The sequence below is a fragment of the Armigeres subalbatus genome, chromosome 2, assembly GCF_024139115.2.
Source record: "Armigeres subalbatus isolate Guangzhou_Male chromosome 2, GZ_Asu_2, whole genome shotgun sequence".
Taxonomy (NCBI): Eukaryota; Metazoa; Arthropoda; class Insecta; order Diptera; family Culicidae; genus Armigeres; species Armigeres subalbatus.
This window is the reverse complement of record NC_085140.1, coordinates 253,078,377-253,097,490: the sequence shown is the minus strand read 5'-3', so window position 1 is coordinate 253,097,490 and position 19,114 is coordinate 253,078,377. Positions and strand designations below refer to the sequence as shown.

At 35.9% G+C, this 19,114-nt stretch overlaps 1 protein-coding gene and 1 long non-coding RNA gene across 7 annotated transcripts in view; both read right to left on the bottom strand.

Annotated features, from left to right (window-relative positions):
- LOC134212084 (aquaporin AQPAe.a) overlaps window positions 1-19,114 on the bottom strand; it is a 241,859-nt gene that overhangs the window by 110,934 nt on the left and 111,811 nt on the right. For 2 of the 6 annotated variants that reach the window (XM_062689602.1, XM_062689597.1), the window contains exon 1: window positions 572-925. The exons of 3 other annotated variants lie outside the window; for them this stretch is intronic. The gene's annotated coding sequence lies outside the window, so the exon portion shown is untranslated. Of the gene's footprint in view, window positions 1-571; window positions 926-19,114 lie in introns of those variants that run through there. One more of the 6 variants, XM_062689598.1, reaches the window with a different exon arrangement.
- On the bottom strand, window positions 9,057-9,769 carry LOC134216181 (uncharacterized). Its single transcript, XR_009980537.1, has 3 exons — window positions 9,394-9,769; window positions 9,194-9,323; window positions 9,057-9,143 (listed from the first exon to the last, which is right to left on the bottom strand). It is a non-coding gene; the product is annotated as an uncharacterized LOC134216181 (long non-coding RNA).

Below are 19,114 nucleotides of genomic sequence, written 5' to 3'. Positions count from 1 at the left end.
CAAATCATCACTCTTATGACCCATAACTTTATGTTTGCCAATTTTCAATGATGATTCGTTTACTTAATAAATGTATGGTTCGATGGTAAAAATGTTAATAACTTGAGCATTTTTCATTGTGTATTGTAAGCTTTGAAACTGATGTTAGTTTAGAGCTAATTTTATGAGAACGTAAAGTTATCAAATGCAAGTTCTATGAAAATCCTTATTTTGATACCGTGCGGTAGCACACATTCTACGCGAAGCTATGGAGACACAACAGAGCTTTCAAAACAATATCGTCACTTGGTCGAGGAATGCTTCATGCGAAACACTGATTTTACACTGAACTCTAAATAAAACCGTCCTCCAGATATTGATCAAACACGTGACTTTCAACGGTCTCGTACACGATAGAAATCCCCTATGGGTTATAAACGGGCACGGCTGATAATGAAAATTGAAAGGGAAAACTTTGGATCTTCCTTTGCGGTGCAGAACTTTATCATGGCCAATGTTTCCATCCAAAAACTAGCGTACGACACGAAAATGCACTCTGTTGCTCCTGCTTATACTTTTCGTCAAAACTTACTGACAGCGCGACTGATGTATGAACTCGAGTCACAGTCAATCATAAGGTTCGCTTCGCCACGGATATTCCGCAAGTTCTTCGTCACCGCCGACGACGACGTTTAGCGATTCGTTCGGAGGCACACCGCAGCCGCACGCACATGACCTGCCTGCCTGGTTGCTTGCCCGTTGGGTCACGCGAGATCAATCAAGCTTCAGTGGTTCGGAAATTGAAAGTAAACTATCTATCATTAGCCGTGTTGGCAGCTATCTATGGAGAACGAAAGCTCGGTAGGACTTGAGTGGTGGGAGGCAAAATCGGTAATGCAACTCGCGATAGTTGCAGGATTCGCACTCGCGCGCGTTGCGGTCAGAACAGACACTGATCGTACCACGCTTCGTTACAGGGAAACTTATCTAGCCGAAGAAATCGAGAGTGATTTTTTTTTTGATAAACAACAAACAAATCAAAGCGTCGTGCACGTGGTTGGCTTGGTTGGGCCATAGGTCGGTTGGCATGAAAAAGAGAGTGTAGCTAACAAGAGAGCCTTCGGTTGTTGATTCGAGAATGCACTGCTATAAGGGATACCATAAGAACGGTTGTATCAGTTATGTTTTACAATGATTGGAGAAATCACGGCAACGAGTCTGTTGATAGCCGTACAATTTCCATTGAATGGTTTGTAGAACAGAATTCAACGGCGATGGATGACGTCTTTACTCCATGTTCCGCACTAGAGTGATTCAAATATTGACTTTTTTGCTTCCATATGCTTGATCGATGCTTATTTGTTTTTAATTTCTGATTGTAACCGTAATTTCGCTGGTCTATGTGCATTCGATTTTCAACTGAAAATCAAAATGCTATCAATTATAAATTAATCTTAACATGATTTTCCATTCATTAGAAAATTTGTATTATTGTTATCCTTATAGATGTTAATTTTATTTTCACGTACATATTAGACATTTTACAACCCTCAGATCATTGCGACAAAACAATGACAAATCTATTTGTACCGTAATTGTTTAGATTTGTTGCGTTTTTTTAAATTGTTTTAAAAATAGAGCTTCCCATTTTTTTTTAAAATTCAACAGTAAAAAATTAGACAGATATAGTATTAATCTGTATTACTACTAATGCCAGTGTACCCCACGATTCTCCAGTCGGCCAACATTCTTTAGTCACAGCATAATACGAGGAAAAATGATACTTGCTGCTAAAATAATCTACCAGCTCAGGTCCGGATGATATTTCTTCAACTATTCTCAAAAAATGCTCTACAAGTTTGTCGTAGCCTTTGTCAATCTTATTTAATTTATCATTACGTTCAGGGATTTTCCCGGAATATTGGAAAAAAAATCATACATTTTCCCTGTCTTCAAAAAAATAATAAGCAAGAGGTAAAAAAACTATCGTGGCACAGCAGCGCTATGCGCCACGTCTCAATTGCTCGAACTAAATAGTTGTTCTGAGGTTTCCATCCCACAATTTCCAAAACTACCTATATTTCAGAGGATGAACACGTTTTGTTCCAAAGCGGTCTACAAATACTAACATGGAAAGGACAACAAGTCGATTCAATACTGACTTCTGATCGGCTTTTGACAAAATCAACCACCAAATCGCTGTTGCCAAATTTGAAAAACTGGGATTCTAAGGGCCGATGCCCACGTAGCGTTTTTTCAACGCTGCGTGAACGTGGCGTTGAAAAAACGCAGGTGTGCATCGGTGCGGCCACGCTGCGTTACCGCTTTTTCCCGATGCACACATGCGTCCTTTTAACGCCGTGTGCACGCAGCGTTGAAAAGACGCTACGTGGGCATCGGGCCTAAGGTTCCATTCTCTGTTGACTCAGTGCTCATTTGGGAAACCACAAGATGGCGATACAAATTGGCGACTGTTTTTCATGGGTTTTACCTGTGATTTCTTGAGTTCCCCAAGACAGCAATCTTGGTCCGTTAATTTTTATAGATAACCTGAACAACACTAACTTGCTACTCAAGTCATTAAACCTATTATTTGCTGACGACTAACGTTGTACAAGATTGACATCGCAGTTGGATCTATTCACTGACTAGAAATTCTCTTTCATTTCTTTTTCTCGTGAACACGCAGCAATTTCTTTTGACAATATTGTATCAACCATATAATATAGGAGATACTGTTGTCAAGGATCTAGGTGTAGTATTAGACACTAAGCTGACGTTTAATGAACATGTTTTTTTCTATAGTCTCTAGAGCCTCCCATATACGGGTTTCATTTTTCGAATAGCAAGGAATTTGTACCCGTTTTGGTCTGATCTAGAAATCAAAATTAAAATAACCCGTGTGGGCTCATTTTATGTCCAATTGCCATGAAATTTTCAGGGAAGAAGCGTCATTATGTCTAGTTTATTACATGACTTAATTTGACCATGGTGCCAATCCGTCCGGATTTACTAAGGGGGGAGGGGGAGGACTCCTGGGACAGGAGCAGTCAAAAACGGGTAATATTTCTTAAAACTATTGATAAATGAGCGAAATGTGCCCAGAATATTAATGCAAACGTGGTCAATTATTATCAGCATCAGAAGTTAGTTTTCATACAATTCGATTACCATGACATTGTTCCGGATGTTCCAGAAACCTGGTTCCCTCATGGAAGTGGACGGTTTTCGATTAACTCCGAAAACCATTTTGCGACATATCAAACTTCATGATTTTTAAAAATAAACTCAATACATGAGTTTTTAAGCGGTTTGGATGCATTGACCACGTCCGGAAGTATTCCCGGGTTCCCTCAGGGAAGTGGAAAAATTTCAATTAGATCCGAAACCCATTTTGCAATCAATCTTCGGGATTTTAAAAGATAAGGTGAATAGATGATTTTTTGAGAAGTTTTGGATACATTGGCCAAGGGCGGAAATGTTCCCGGGATCCTGGTTTCCACACAGAAGTTGACAAATTTTGATTAGCTCCGAAAACAATCTTGCGACGAATCAAACTTCACAATTTTGAAAATGAGACTAGCAGAAAAAAAATTATTTTTTTTTTGTTCGCACTGAAAGTGGTCCGAAAGTGTTCCCCGAAAACTGGTTTCCTCAGAGAAATAGATGAATTTCAATTAGCACCTAAGCCCAGCAAGATGTTTTTTGAGACCTTTTTGAAACATTGGACATATCCGGGAATGTTCCCTGCCGCCTGGTTCTCGCAGGGAATTGAACGATTTTTAGTTGGCTACGGAAAAAGATAAGCCCTGCAGATAAGGTTTTGAAAGTTTATGGACACATTGTCACGTCCTGGGACCCCGGGTCCATTTGTACACTTTACAAATTTCTATTTGCCTCAAAACCAGGTTTTGCAGAAATCGCGCTCAATAGATAACGAACAACGATAGAGGAAAGGCAACAACTTTTCCGAATCAAACCAAGCCATGATAAAAAATTTATCAAACTTGTATCTTCTTCTTCTCCTTCTTCTTCTTTTTCTTCTTCTTCTTCTTCTTATTCTTCTTCTTCTTCTTCTTCTTCTTTAATGGCTCTACATACCAAGTGGAACTTGACCTGCTTTTCAACTTTCTATTAGCATTTCCTCAATTATCAAAGCGGGCTTGGTAGTCATATGGCCACTGCTACTGCGTCATATGCAGCAGGTCATGGGTTCAATCCCAGGTCCGTCCCATTTTCTTTCTTTTTATTTCTCATGTTCTAGCCATTCCATACCATTTCCATTTTTATTTATATACCTTCAACTTGAGTATTCTATTAGTAATCTGCTAGAATTGGAAATGAACTATAAAGCTCGTTTCCTACATCTAATTAGAAATTCCAACCCGAAAGCATCCTAGACCGGACCGAGAATCAAACTCGCTAAGGCTATTGGAGACCCCATCAAACTTGTATACAAGTGTGAAAAAACAGAATTGGATAGGCAGCCCTCACATAGAAGTGATGATTTTCGCTTTGTTGGGCACCTCACTACCAGAAGAATATTTCTCGTACTGAATCAGTTCAGCGTAAAGTTCGCTTTATGTAATACCTACTGTGGCGAAACCGTGTCAATATACCAAACTGTAAAGACCGCTGCACACTGCTTCCTTTTAGGGAAAAACCTAACCGCAAATATTTTGGCGTATAGAAAAGCATTTTACACCTATACGGTCTTCAGCAAAGTGATTTCACTAAATATTCTTGATTTTTTTATGTTTCTATTTTGTGATTAATTCTCCTAGAAGGGGGAAATAAAATTGATTTTTTCGATAACGAATTTAAAAATTCAATTTGTTTGGCAATGTTGTGGAGACAGTCATAAGAAAAAAAAAACTTTGCTGTAGACATTACAGGTCTAACTCTGAATTTTAATTGTCAAAACTGATTTTTCAATACAAACACAATGAAAATCACTTTTATTCTTATAACTTTCTCTATCGATTTCCACAATTTTATAAATGTTCTACAATTTTGATCGTTATAAAAAAATACACGTTTTGCTAAAAGCATAATTGTTATCTCTTCTGTATGATCAATTTCATTTCTATTACTGGTATTAACGTTTTAACATAAAATTTAGTTGGTACTCTTATTCCCATAAAAAACAACTTTTTTACATTGCAATACTCCTTATGGGATTTGTATATGCTTTTTTCATTTCTGAATTTATTTCAATCTTTTCAAAACTTACATTGTAACCGTTATTCTATTGTTCTGTTGTTTATTTGTTAAACTTAGGGCACAGACAAACAGACATAACTAGTTGAACATTTACTCATCAAATTCATCGTCGTTCAAACACTAACGACATCTGTTGATTTCAGTTAGTTGGGTAAATCACGAACCAGATGGCGGTAGTGAGCAAACGTCAAACTCGAGCAAAAACGATGCGCGTGCTACGAGTGATCGATTGGCCAACTAATGATTATTTGAATTGATCAGTGAACGATGGAAATTTGACGAGTGTTATGTCTGTTTGTCTGTGCTTAGGGTTTATCTGAAAGTCCGATTTGCAGTTTGAGGAATATGTGGTATTTTTGTGATTTTTATAGAATAAATTTGTTTCAGAAATATCCTCGGATTCGATAAACATTGTAGAGTGAGACCTTTGACTTTTGACTTATGTTTTTCAATCTAATACTAAATGCTACCTTGAAAGTCGTTCATTCAAATTATAATATTGGAAATTTATTTGTGTGTTTTTTATTCATCTAATAACTTTTCGTTGGTTCGTTTTATTGGAAAATTCAGCATTGATTTCGTGATCTAAGATTACTTTTCAAAATTCCATATAATTCATTGATGAACTTAGAAAGCCTAACTATTCACTTCCAAATCCTCTAGTTAGATTAGATTTTATTAGATTTTATAAAATTAACTAAAATTCTCTACGTTGTACCGCAGGCTGTTTTTGTGTTTCCGAATTTCACCTGGAGTGAGGATTCAATATTAATTTAAAAGAAAGTTTTTTCCTCAAATATTGTTATTTTCTTTGAAATATAAAAAGTTTATACGAAGTCTTAAAGTCCTTGTCAGTAATTGCTGAGGTCTTTGAAATATCCCAACATTGTTCACATTGCTTTCACAATATTCTCGATTGTTTATTTCCATATTTCTAACAGTTTGGGTCAATTTAATGTAAATTTTAAGCAACAAGAAGGTTCATATATGTCAGCGTCTCTCAACGTTTTTCATGAGAGATACCCCTTTGAACTTTTATATTCATTTAGGTACCCTCTATTTTTTTCTCTGTAAATGAAAGTAAGCGTAACTCATGAGATATATGAAAAACTGATCGGGATGTAGGCAATCCAAAAAGTTGTTTGAAATTTTTCTGAGTGGAAATTAAAGCCTCATAAAAAGGATTGAAAGGAGGCGTCCGAGCCTCTAGAAAGGAGCCGTCCTAGCCTCTACAAAGAAGGCTTCCGAGCCTCTAGAAAGGAGGCTTCCGAACCTCTAGAAAGCAAGCTTCCGACCCTCTTAAAAAGAGGCTTCTGAGCCTCTCGAAAGGAGGCTTCTAAGCCTCTTGAAAGGAGGCTTCTGAGCCTCTTGAAAGGAGGCCACTGAGCCTCTTGAAAGGAGGCTTCCGAGCTTCTTGAAAGGAGGCTTCGAGGCCTCTTGAAAGGAGGCTTCCGAGGCCTCTTGAAAGGAGGCTCTGAGCCTCTTGAAAGGAGGCTGAGGCCTCTTGAAGGAGGCTTCGAGCCTCTTGAAGGAGGCTTCTGAGCCTCTTGAAAGGAGGCTTCCTGAGCCTCTTGAAGGAGGCCTGAGCCTCTTGAAAGAGGCCTGAGCCTCTTGAAAGAAGGCCTGAGCCTCTTGAAAGAAGGCTTCTGAGGCCTCTTGAAAGAAGGCTGAGCCTCTTGAAAGGAGGCCTGAGCCTCTTGAAAGGAGGCTTGAGCCTCTTGAAGGAGGCTTGAGGCCTCTTGAAAGGAGGCCTGAGCCTCTTGAAAGAAGGCCTGAGCCTCTTGAAAGGAGGCTTCTGAGCCTCGTGAAAGGAGGCCTGAGCCTCGTGAAAGGAGGCTTCTGAGCCTCTTGAAAGGAGGCTTCTGAGCCTCTTGAAAGGAGGCCTGAGCCTCTTGAAAGGATGCTTCTGAGCCACTTGAAAGGAGGCCTGAGCCTCTTGAAAGGAGGCTTCTGAGCCTCTTGAAAGGAGGCTTCTGAGGCCTCTTGAAAGGAGGCTTCTGAGGCCTCTTGAAAGGAGGCTTCTGAGCCTCTTGAAAGGAGGCTTCCGAGCCTCTTGAAAGGAGGCTTCTGAGCCTCTTGAAAGGAGGCTCTGAGCCTCTTGAAAGGAGGCTTCTGAGCCTCTTGAAAGGAGGCTTCCGAGCCTCTTGAAAGGAGGCTTCTGAGCCTCTTGAAAGGAGGCTCTGAGCCTCTTGAAAGGAGGCGCTGAGCCTCTTGAAAGGAGGCTCAGGCCTCTTGAAAGGAGGCTTCCGAGCCTCTTGAAAGGAGGCTTCCGAGCCTCTTGAAAGGAGGCTTCCGAGCCTCTTGAAAGGAGGCTTCCGAGCCTCTTGAAAGGAGGCTTCCGAGCCTCTTGAAAGGAGGCTTCCGAGCCTCTTGAAAGGAGGCTTCTAAGCTGCTTTTATTACGAGCTACTTTTAAAAAAGGTTACAAAATGCTTATAAAGAGGCTTCCAAGCCACCTTGCATTGATGCTACTGAGCTTTTTCGGAAAAAGCCTTCATGCCTCTGACAGGGTAGGACACCCACAAATTGCCCTCACCCCAGTTTTTGCCTACCTACTTTGAAATCTTCATGTCTATAAAACTAGTTGTTTGAAACAGTTTAAGTTCATGTTTTTTCATAATTGTTTGATAATTGTATGGAAAAACTTTAACTGTTCTCAACAACTAATTTTCGAGAAATGAAGATTTCAAAATAGGTGGGCGTTTTTTAAAAACTTTATTAAAGTGTTCGAAAACTGGGGTGATGGTGATTTCTGGGTTCCTTACCCTATGGAGGCTGCCGAACCTTTAGAGTTAGATTTTAGTAACTCGGCGTTTTGTTCTTTTGATCTTTTGTCGCACAGTTCTACATACACTGTAAGGTTGGGTAGAATTGAATAGGCTTCGATATACTGATCGCCATGCATATTAGATACAATACAAAGTTTCAGAATTAAAAATTATACAATTATCAAAAGTATATCAATAAGTATATTTTATATGTGTAGCGACCCTAAACGCCATGCAATAATCATCATTTTTCTTCTATTATTAAAGTATGTCATATAAACGAACAAAAGGAAAGATTGGACAGGTTGGAACCTGTCCATTTATGTTTATCAAATAGCAACCGCTGTTGAAAATAAACAACGGATATTTAAGTATAAGCAAAACTTGGCGAATAAGCTGGCCTAGAAATAGTAGCTGACTCAATTGTTAAATAATTGTTTATTTAGAGAGTACGAATGCTCTCGGAGCAGAATGTCGCATGAGAGTAAATGTAGGTAGCATGCAACATTCTGCAACATTATTGAAAATGAGAGAAAAATTGTAAACAATAGCCAGTAGTTATAAATAACGTTTTTGTAAATAAAGAAGAGGGTCGGATTTTGGACTTGGAGTTAGCAAGTCACATCAGAATTGTTCAAGTGTTTTATTTTTCAAATTGTGATGACTGTTTTCCCGAAAACTAACCGCTCGAGCTCGTGCAATTGGTGACAGCGGTAACCGCTAAAATTTGGCAATGGAAACGCCGTTTCGAACAGTCTAGTAGTTATAAAAAAATCGAGAAGATGGTTGAATTTCAAAGTGAAAAAGTTCAAAAGACACTTAGTGAAATGAAATTCACATCCAAAATGTGTAAAAAGTGAAGAAAACTATGATTGTGCACATCAGAATAAAAACTTTAAATGTGCGAACAAGGACAAAAAAATCAGCCATAATGAACAAAAAACTCGGACAAATTAATTAAATTCCCTGGAGCATCGGAGCAGTAAAAAAAATGTGGTATAGTGAGTACATGAATTTCGGGCTTTTCGAAGCATTTACATGTAATAAATAAAACATTTTTATTTATAAATACCATAATACAAGTATCCTCAACAAATTATTTACTACTAAATACTCACACTCAATAGATGCCAAGCCCAGAGTATCCGATTAAAAATTGGTATTAAGTCCAGGACTAAAATTGAAAGGTGAAATTATTTACACGATACAGAGGTGTTTACTCACCTATCACCGATACTTGGTTACCGCACAACAGGAAACACTGCGGTAAAGCACTAGAATTTGTCCACGATTAAACGGTCTGTGTTCGTTTTCGCATAACTCGAAGACGTCTTGATGGATTTTCCGGTGAAAACTAAAATTAAGATACCCATGGCATTCACATACGTTCACCTACAATAAATTAATTATCACTATATATTTACCTTCCACGACGATGTTCTACACTGGACACTGGATGGCACACTTTTTTTCGGTAACTCTCTCGGCACTTTTTTCAATACGACCCGCGAATAAACTGAACGAACGACCCGCGAACGGACTGAGTACATTTTGATGCGTCGGCAATTAGTCGTCCAAACCGCGGACGAGCAGATAGGCGCACGGTAATGGGCGCGTTTCCAATGCAATGCATTGGATATGATTACACGTCTACGTACGGGAGCTTTTGATTTGAATGAAATAATGTATGCAACAGCAGTACAGTAATTGCCAGCAATATGCGTTCGCAGGATTTGTGTTCTTACAAACAAGTTTATTCAATTTAACACCTCAATGTCACAATTAATTGATTCTTGATTAAATACTTTGGTAAAAGTTCGGTACAAAACGGAAGGTAAAATGGAGTTTTCACAAATAACAGCACTCAATGTATACCCGTATATGATGGAAATCCAGAAGAGCTGGAACCATTCATTTTACAATTGGAATTATTTGCATCTCAGTTAGAAGGACACGATCAAACTCCGCTTTTGAATGTTATATGGATGAAATTGAAAGGTAAGGCTCTTCGAAGAATTTCGAATTTAATTGCCCCTACTTGGACAGAAGTGAAAGCTAATTTACAACGAGAATTTAAGTTTCAGAAAAGCATTAGCGCTCTCATGAAAGATATTGAAACACTTTTACAGAAACCAAACGAATCGTTTGATGAATATAAAGCGAGAGGCGAAGAATTGTATAAATGGATAGAAAATGAAGGGTCGTTTGGGTTATCATCTTTGCGAAAACATTTCTTAGGGGACTTCGAAACAAGGATCTAGCCCATGCAGGAATATTCCAGAGAGAAAAATCATTTCCAGAGTTACTCACCTGGTTAAAAAACGAGTGGGACGATAGAAATGAAATTGAAGAGATCAACGTAAGAGTGGAAATATTGAACAAGGCTATGGAAGACAATCTCAATCAAATCTCTAACGAGGGACATAGAAAACACTTGAATGGTGGAGAATGTCAAAATGATTTTTCACACGCATATGTTCAAAGGACTACATCTAACACGAAACAAAAAAACTGATCAATGGGGGTTTCGAATATTGCGTCCGAACACCCCGACAAATAGATAATAAACCAATTAGACGCTATAACACTAATATTGCTAAATATAATAATGTGGATAATAATAACAATAAATTTAAAGTTTATAGGGAAAATCCCATTAATGCACATTCAAATAAGATGGAAGAAAACTCCTCTACAGGTATGCACAAGCTTAATATTTGTATTCCGGCACATGAAAGGGTGCCAATTATACGCACGAGCGATAATCAATTTTTATTGGCCCTCAAAGCAATGGGCAATCCCAATCGTAAAATGAAGTTTTTGATAGATACTGGTGCTTGTTGTAACTTAATGAGATGGGACGTAGCTGCTAATATGGGGCAAACTGAAGTAAATTTGTCCGACAAATTGAATATGACTGGATTCAATTCAACGCAAACGTTAACATTAGGATCAGTAGAAATAAATATGATAATGGGGAATTCGCAATATAAAATTAAATTCCATTTAATAAAAGAATTATGTGTACCGGGAATTATAGGAGCAGAATTTCTTAAGCAACATACATTATATATTGATCAGCAATTTGCGTATATCATTTTGCGCAAACCAGATATTTTTGTGAACTCTACTAAAAATAAATCAAAAAGGAGAATAAATGGCGTCAACTCATTAGCTGGAAAAATCAGTGAAGGAAACACAAGTAATCGGAATTACGTATTATTTAGTGACATGGCTTGTCAAACAGAGACAACAGATAACGAAGATTTTGCATTTAAAGAAGCTGAACATATTATTGACAAAAGATGTCGAACAAATAATCAAACTATTGATACAGATCATTTTCCTAAGGATACTTATATGAAACAACATACGGATTTAAATTGTTTTGCAGAGAATAATTATGACAAACAGGAACAAACCAACCAACTCGAAGACAATTATTCGCTTAAGGTTCAAGAAAACCAGGAATTAGACGAAATGAAAAATGAAGGTATTAGACACCCCATAGAATTTACCTACGATCATCGATTCTGTTTGGAACTTGCCACACTTGAAAATCCAAACGAATTAACAAAATATCTTTTAGACACTGGGGCTCAAATGAATATAATCAGCGCCAAAAGAGCAATCAGAGTAGGGCAAAATCCATTAATACGAAAGATCAAATGACAGTTCAAGGAGTGACTAAAAATTCGATTTTATCAATAGGATCTATTTGGATACATTTGAAGATTGGAGACAAAATATTTCCCACAAAATTTTATGTGGTTAAAAATCTAACCGTCCCAGCAATAATTGGAGCGAATTTTATCAAAAAACACGTTCATGCCATCGAAGATAATTTTAAAATTGGAATTTTCAAAACTAATGCAGAGGCTAAGAAGCCATATATGGAAAATAATCGAATACGATGGAACATAATAGACTACGTCTTAAGGGATATTGAAGACCAAGACAGTTTAAAGAAACATGTTGATGAAGATGAAGAAGAACCAGAGGAACCAGGTCCAGATGATATATACACAGACGAAGAAGAATACTTTGCGAATACTATTGTGAATGACGACCTTGCCAAACTTAACAGAAAAATGGGAGAAGTTTTTACATCAGAGGCTATGGTAGATGAACCATCCGAGGAAATTTATGGCTTCGAAAATTTAGATCAAAAACTGGATTGCAGCCTTGTAGAAAACAACATTCATGAACAATTGCACGGAATTACAATTAATTCATCGACTGGTTTCACGCCTTTGAATTACTCTATGGCAGAAAAGCAAGAATTCCTAATTCAATATACAGAATGAGAGATATGGAATTTACCTATGGAGACTATTCCAACGAATTGAAAGTCACTCTAAAATATATTCACGACACGGCTAGAGAAAACTTGATAGTATCGAAGGAGAAACGGAAGGAATATTTCGACAAAACAGCTAAAGATTGGCAACCAATGTGGGAGATATGGTTTTAGTGAAAGCCAACCCCACAGGTACAGGACAGAAATTGCAATCTTTATGGAGAGGTCCATATGAAGTAGTTAGTCTTCCAAGTGCACAAACTACAATAATCAAAAACAGGAAAAGACTTGAAAAGTGCATAATAACAGACTAAAGAAATACAACGACTGAAAAGTAAAGCTTAGTATCGAGCATGGTGAGTCTACATAGTAGGCTTAAGGATTATCATTATAAAGATTAGCATAAGTAATGTAAATAGATAGAACATAGTTAGTTAAAATAAGTTTTAAACTTAGTTAGAATAAGTATTGATTTAAGTTCTGTACATAATATATTGACTTAGACTATTTTTGATATCTTTACATTTTAATTTACATTATACAAGTTATATATACAATCAATAAGTACGATTTAGCAAATGAATATAAATATAATAAATTTAAAACAATATGAAATCTAGTTAAGCGCATAACTATTATAATTGGAGACAAACTAAAATATTAGCTAGCATGATGAAAAAAAAAACATTCATTTAAATAGTATACAAAATAGTCAATAAATTCAACTAAAATAAGTACAAAGAATGGAATGATCTATACGTTTACATTTTTAAGGCGTATATTATATGTTTTAATACAACGGATGAAGAAGGTAACTAGCATAAACAGTATAGTCAACGCATTAATATTTAAATTTAACGAACCTACATTTACAAGTATAACAACAGCATTGCCGGAATGCTGTGTAACACGAATCAACTATTACTTCTATTAAAGCTTGTAAGAGCTATGGGGAAAATTATGGGAAAATACAAAACATTAACACGATCGAGAATATAAATGGGACACCCGCTGGGGTCTAAAACAGGGGCACTATGGGAGAACACAAAAAAAAAGAGAATGATAAATCCAATACGGATGAAAATGGGTAACCTGCTGGGGTCTAAAACAGAACAACTATGGGAAAATATGAAAGAGGGATAATGATGGAAAATAAAAAGGCAACATGTAATGGGATATAAAATATATATCGTTGAATAGCTGAAATACAAAATGGTATGGAAAAAGAATTTCTATGAAAAGTTTAATTGATTCGTTGCGAGAAAAATTAAAATGAAAAGATAAAACAGTAATTTAAACAGAATGATTTATTACAAACGTATTTACAACTGATGATAAGTGAGAAAGCATTTTAAAAAGATAATGGATGGCCATCCAGAATGAAACAGATAATAATATATGTAAGAATATGAGATCAACTTGAAGATAAATCAGGTAATATAAATATCAAAATTATTATATGAAAGACATATGCTAAAAAAAAAAAGGGAAATATGAGGAACTAGAAGTAGAATACAGGTATGAGAAGACAACAAGTAAAGTTAAAAAAATATATACGTAATATGGAAAAAGCTGAATAAATTATAATTGATGGAAATTCGTAAAGTTTGTAAGTATAACGGAAATGTAAAAATATGATTCCAGAAGAACGATATATGAAAGTGATTTTTTTAAAACTAATTAATATGAGTATGAGAAACTAGTTTTGGGTACCGAGAAAGATTTGCGCGATGGTATCGCTTGTATTAAACATATCATAAAGAAGGAATATGTGACAGAGTATGACAACAAATGAAACATTTTGTTTGAGTGCTTGATAGTATGAAGGTGAACAGTTATTTGAATGGACAAGAGGAGACGTCCTCGGAATGTGTGAATATGGAACTTGTTGTATGAATGATTGATTAAATATGTAACAAATAGTGACTGAGAAAATGATCAAAACGAAAATCATGAAATATGTGAGAAGAGACAATGTGGTTAAAATGGGGATAAAAAAAAATTCAAAGTGGAGCGAATCTAAGTGAAATCTAGGGAAAATCAATATCAAATTGAAAAAAAGGGCATTAGACAATTGAAATTTAAAAAAAAAAAAGGTTAAACAAATAAATGGGAAGGTAATCATGATTATACTAAATAACATTTTTTAAATTACTATAGTAAGACTAGTGAAAAGAAAGAGAATTCGGAAATGGTTGATATTATTATAATTATCGAGGTATTACAAACAAGCTGGGTTACTGTTAAATTAACAATAAAAAAAAATCTGAGAATTTTGCTTTTTGTTCAAATATGCTTTTTGTTAAATTATCGCCTAAATGTGAAATATAAACTAAACACGAGGTCTAAGTCTCATTTCAGAAACACGCCAAAAGCCAGAAACGGTGGAGGGGAGCAGTTGCAGCAATTAACCATCAAGGCCAACCTAAACAAAAAATCAATAAGGTATAATATGGAATATGTGGCAGAAAGTATTTTGCAGAAAATTATATTATCTTTAGTTATATCTGTACAAAAACCTGCAGAATACATTCTTTGCTTCAACTATTTTTTTTTTCACGGGGGATAATTCAGCGAGAATAACATAATCAGATGAAATAATACAATCAATTATTTTTTTTATTATCGAACGATCAATTTTAAAGGAGGCAAGGCCCAATAAGTAGAATCAAATTCATAAAAAATAGTAACATAGCATTGAAAATGTAATCATTATCCGGTAATCAAAAAAAAAAAAAACAAAACAAAAACAAAAACAGTGTAGAGTAGTAAAAGACAGTAAAATAGTTCACAATTATTTTCCAAATGTAAATGTGCACAATAACTTACTCGAGAGACATTCACGGGCGAGAGAACATTCAGCGAAGACGAACAGAACATCCGATGGCGAAGGAAGACAACAGTGCATCGAGAAATACATACCAGAGTTAATTGGTATCACCAGAACGACAGGTCATACGGAAGGTTGAAGATAAAGAGTGTGGGGGTATCAAGACGGATTCAACGGGACGAAATCTTTGGAGGAACATCTGGAGTAGAAATTTTCGGAGGAACATCAGGAAAAGGTGAATTAACAAGGCGATATGAAAGAAGATTTAACCAGGCGGAATAACACAATAACTCCGAGATAAGCAGAAACAGGAAAACCATGAAGACTAAACTCCCACGATAGAAGACAAGTTATGAAGAGGATCAACCCAAGGCGAAATATCGAACGATCAAAATTTTATCAATAACAACTAATTTGCATCACACAACAAAAGATGCGAATGTCTCACAACAAAACTGAGCAGCGTATACACGGCAATTCACCACAACTTATGTACGTATCAACGGCGAATCACTGAAAACTATTGGAGATACACTATAATAGCTACACATTTTTGCTATAAGGCAAGCAGCAAATTTATGAACTACAACCAGAGGAAAGCAACATATACATATACATTCGGAGATGGCACGTCAAATCATTACTAGTGAACGGTACGATCAAATTTTACGCACCCAGCAAACGATAGACATCATATATCAAAAACTTTACCACGGAGACCCAATATTACGTTACAAGTTCAAACAACCAAGCAACAGACCAGGAGTATACCCTGCACTCGGAATCTGAAACCGACCAAGTGATCTACACGAAATATTATGAAGAAGCGAGGCATCATCAGGTAAGACACTCTCGATGAAGTATATGTGTAGAGGGATTAGGCGCAAATATTACAAAAAAGTTATAGCAAAATTAATTTGAGGAATCAGAAAATTGCACGAAAATAGTATCAAGGAATTTCATATATCTTTGAAAATTTGTATTTTTTAATGATCAGAGGACAACTTTTGAATATTTCATGAATATGTTTGAACTATAGCTTCAGGAGAACCCTAAAGTTTTGAAACGAAACCATCAACTATCCACTTGAAATGATAATTTACAATTCTAATTTCAAGCTCAGTGGGTTGGAAGAGATGTAGCGACCCTAAACGCCATGCAATAATCATCATTTTTCTTCTATTATTAAAGTATGTCATATAAACGAACAAAAGGAAAGATTGGACAGGTTGGAACCTGTCCATTTATGTTTATCAAATAGCAACCGCTGTTGAAAATAAACAACGGATATTTAAGTATAAGCAAAACTTGGCGAATAAGCTGGCCTAGAAATAGTAGCTGACTCAATTGTTAAATAATTGTTTATTTAGAGAGTACGAATGCTCTCGGAGCAGAATGTCGCATGAGAGTAAATGTAGGTAGCATGCAACATTCTGCAACATTATTGAAAATGAGAGAAAAATTGTAAACAATAGCCAGTAGTTATAAATAACGTTTTTGTAAATAAAGAAGAGGGTCGGATTTTGGACTTGGAGTTAGCAAGTCACATCAGAATTGTTCAAGTGTTTTATTTTTCAAATTGTGATGACTGTTTTCCCGAAAACTAACCGCTCGGGTTTGCGCATGTGTATCATCCGCCATTACGCATTTTTGCCCGAGGAACCTCCTGGGGCCAGCGAAGGTACATGTACCCCAGGTTGAGAACCGCTGATAAATGTGATTCAAAAGTTTAGTTTAGAGCTGAAATTAGATTTAAATTTTAGAATTTAGTTAGATTTTTGCCTTTCTCGTATACTAAGTATATGTGAAGGCTATATGATCGCTCCAAAAACAAACTTTTAATAGAATGCCCGGAGACCCATAGTGTTATATACCGATCGATTCAGTTCGACGAATTGAGGTGATGTCTGTGTGTATGTGTGTGTATGTCTGTGCGCACCCACAAAAAAATGTGGTAAAAGTGTCACTCTTTTTTCAGGAACTTATCCTTAACAGATTTGCTTTCAACAAGTTGCATTCCTGTCCCATTGTTTCCTATTGAAAATTGGCCAGATCTGACTATGGGCTCGAAAGTTATGGCCAAAATACTATTTCTATAACACACGAGAAAGGTTCCATCACCGCTAGGTGGATTAATCAGGTTTTTTATATTATTATAAGATTGGATTAGATTAAATAATCTTATGTCTGATAATTTCCTTGTTGAGGACAGTTATAGAACAAGCTTTGAGAAATGATCTTCGTCCAGCAGTCTTAGTTTCAAGGAATTTCCCAAAATTTCCAAAGTGTTCTGTTCAAAATTTGAAAAAAAAAATTAAAATTCAATAGTAATTCTTGTGGAAATCCAAATATTGTCTCAAGTTAATGCAAACGTGTTTCCCTTGGAAATTCAAAAGGATTTCCAGTGGAACTTTTCAAAAAATTAATCATAAATTAAAAGAATTCAATTTAAAACTTCTTTCAAATGAATTCGTGGAAGTGTTCTATAACAAATTTGAGGAATTTAAGATTATGAGAAGGATTCTCATGAAAACTTGAAATCATATCAGTACTAATTTGAAAAAGAAAGAAATTTCGAAGAAAGATGTTAAAAGATTTTCCGAATATGTTTTTGAGAATGTTCATTGTAATTTTTTTACAATGTCCAAAAGAATATTCAAAAGCATTTTTTGGATACATCCAAAACAATTGAAATTGAGAATTATTATAGAATCCATATATGTAGGAATGATTTGTTTATCGGCTTTATCTGTCAGCCCTATCCAAAGTAGGGTAAGACGGTATAATACGCCCCAACTGGCCAAAACGCCCCCTTTGATTTCCAGGAAACTATAGCTAACTAAGGGTAAAAATCAGTTGGAACCTTTATATATTTGTAAAATCATACTAGGGGGAAAGACGGCTTTGGCAGGTTTTGTTCTATTATTGGCAGGGGGTTTTTGTCCAACAAATTTTATGAAATTTCGCCACAATATCATATAATATGTACACAATGTTAAGGCCAAATTTGAGCCTAGCAAGTAATAACAACCCCCCTTGCCAATAATAGAACAAAACCTGCCAAAGCCGTCATTTCTATGTGAATGTGGAAGAATTTTTGTATTACATAATGAAAATAATAGCAAAATATAAAAAGTTACAGTTTTAATGTAACTTTTAATGTTCGTTTGCTCAACATTCTGGAGCGACTCTAGCCTACTGATCGCAAAACTTGCACTAGAACACTTAGTTGGGCAACAAAATAACTTTTCTCAGTGGTTAATATGATATAAATTTGCTTCCATCTTCAAAATGTAACGAGTTTCGAAAATATGATTCACTGGTCAAAACGGACGATATGCCCTTATCAACTGGACACAATGACAGCGAGCCTGCAGCAGTTGCTTCCAAGTGATATGGAAAAATGTGAATGAAATTCACACCTGCTTAAAAGACTTGTTGTTGTTTTTTAATGTCAAGCACATAAGGATTTGTGACCTTTCTATTATGGGAGAGATAAAATACTAATGAAGGACTATGAAACGTCTATCACGACTTTTCAAAAAAGCTTTATTATGTGTTCTCAGTAATATTTTTATATGACTACTACAAAGATTGCATAAATTGTGTTGAAAAGTAAAAAGTTTTCATAGGTATTGCCTTAGGGGAGCATATTATACCGTCTTACCCTATGAGCAATTATCTACAAAACAAAACATTCATCACAATCACGGTCGTAAAATCTGTTTCATGTATGTAGGTATTACAAATAGGGTAAGGGAGGTATTTTGGACCACTTTAGGAGATGGCCGAACTATTTTTCGAATAAAAGTTAGATTTTGTAATAATGCATGATGAGTTACCTAAGCAACTAAAAAGTGGTGAATGCTAGGTAGGATTTGTAGATAAAAATGTTGTAAATCCCACCGAAAGAGCCAAACTATCATTAATTCTGAAGATATGTTAGATTTATTTTTGGACCACCTGTTTTTATTTTGGACCACCTAATGAACATATTTTGGACCACTCGAATAAT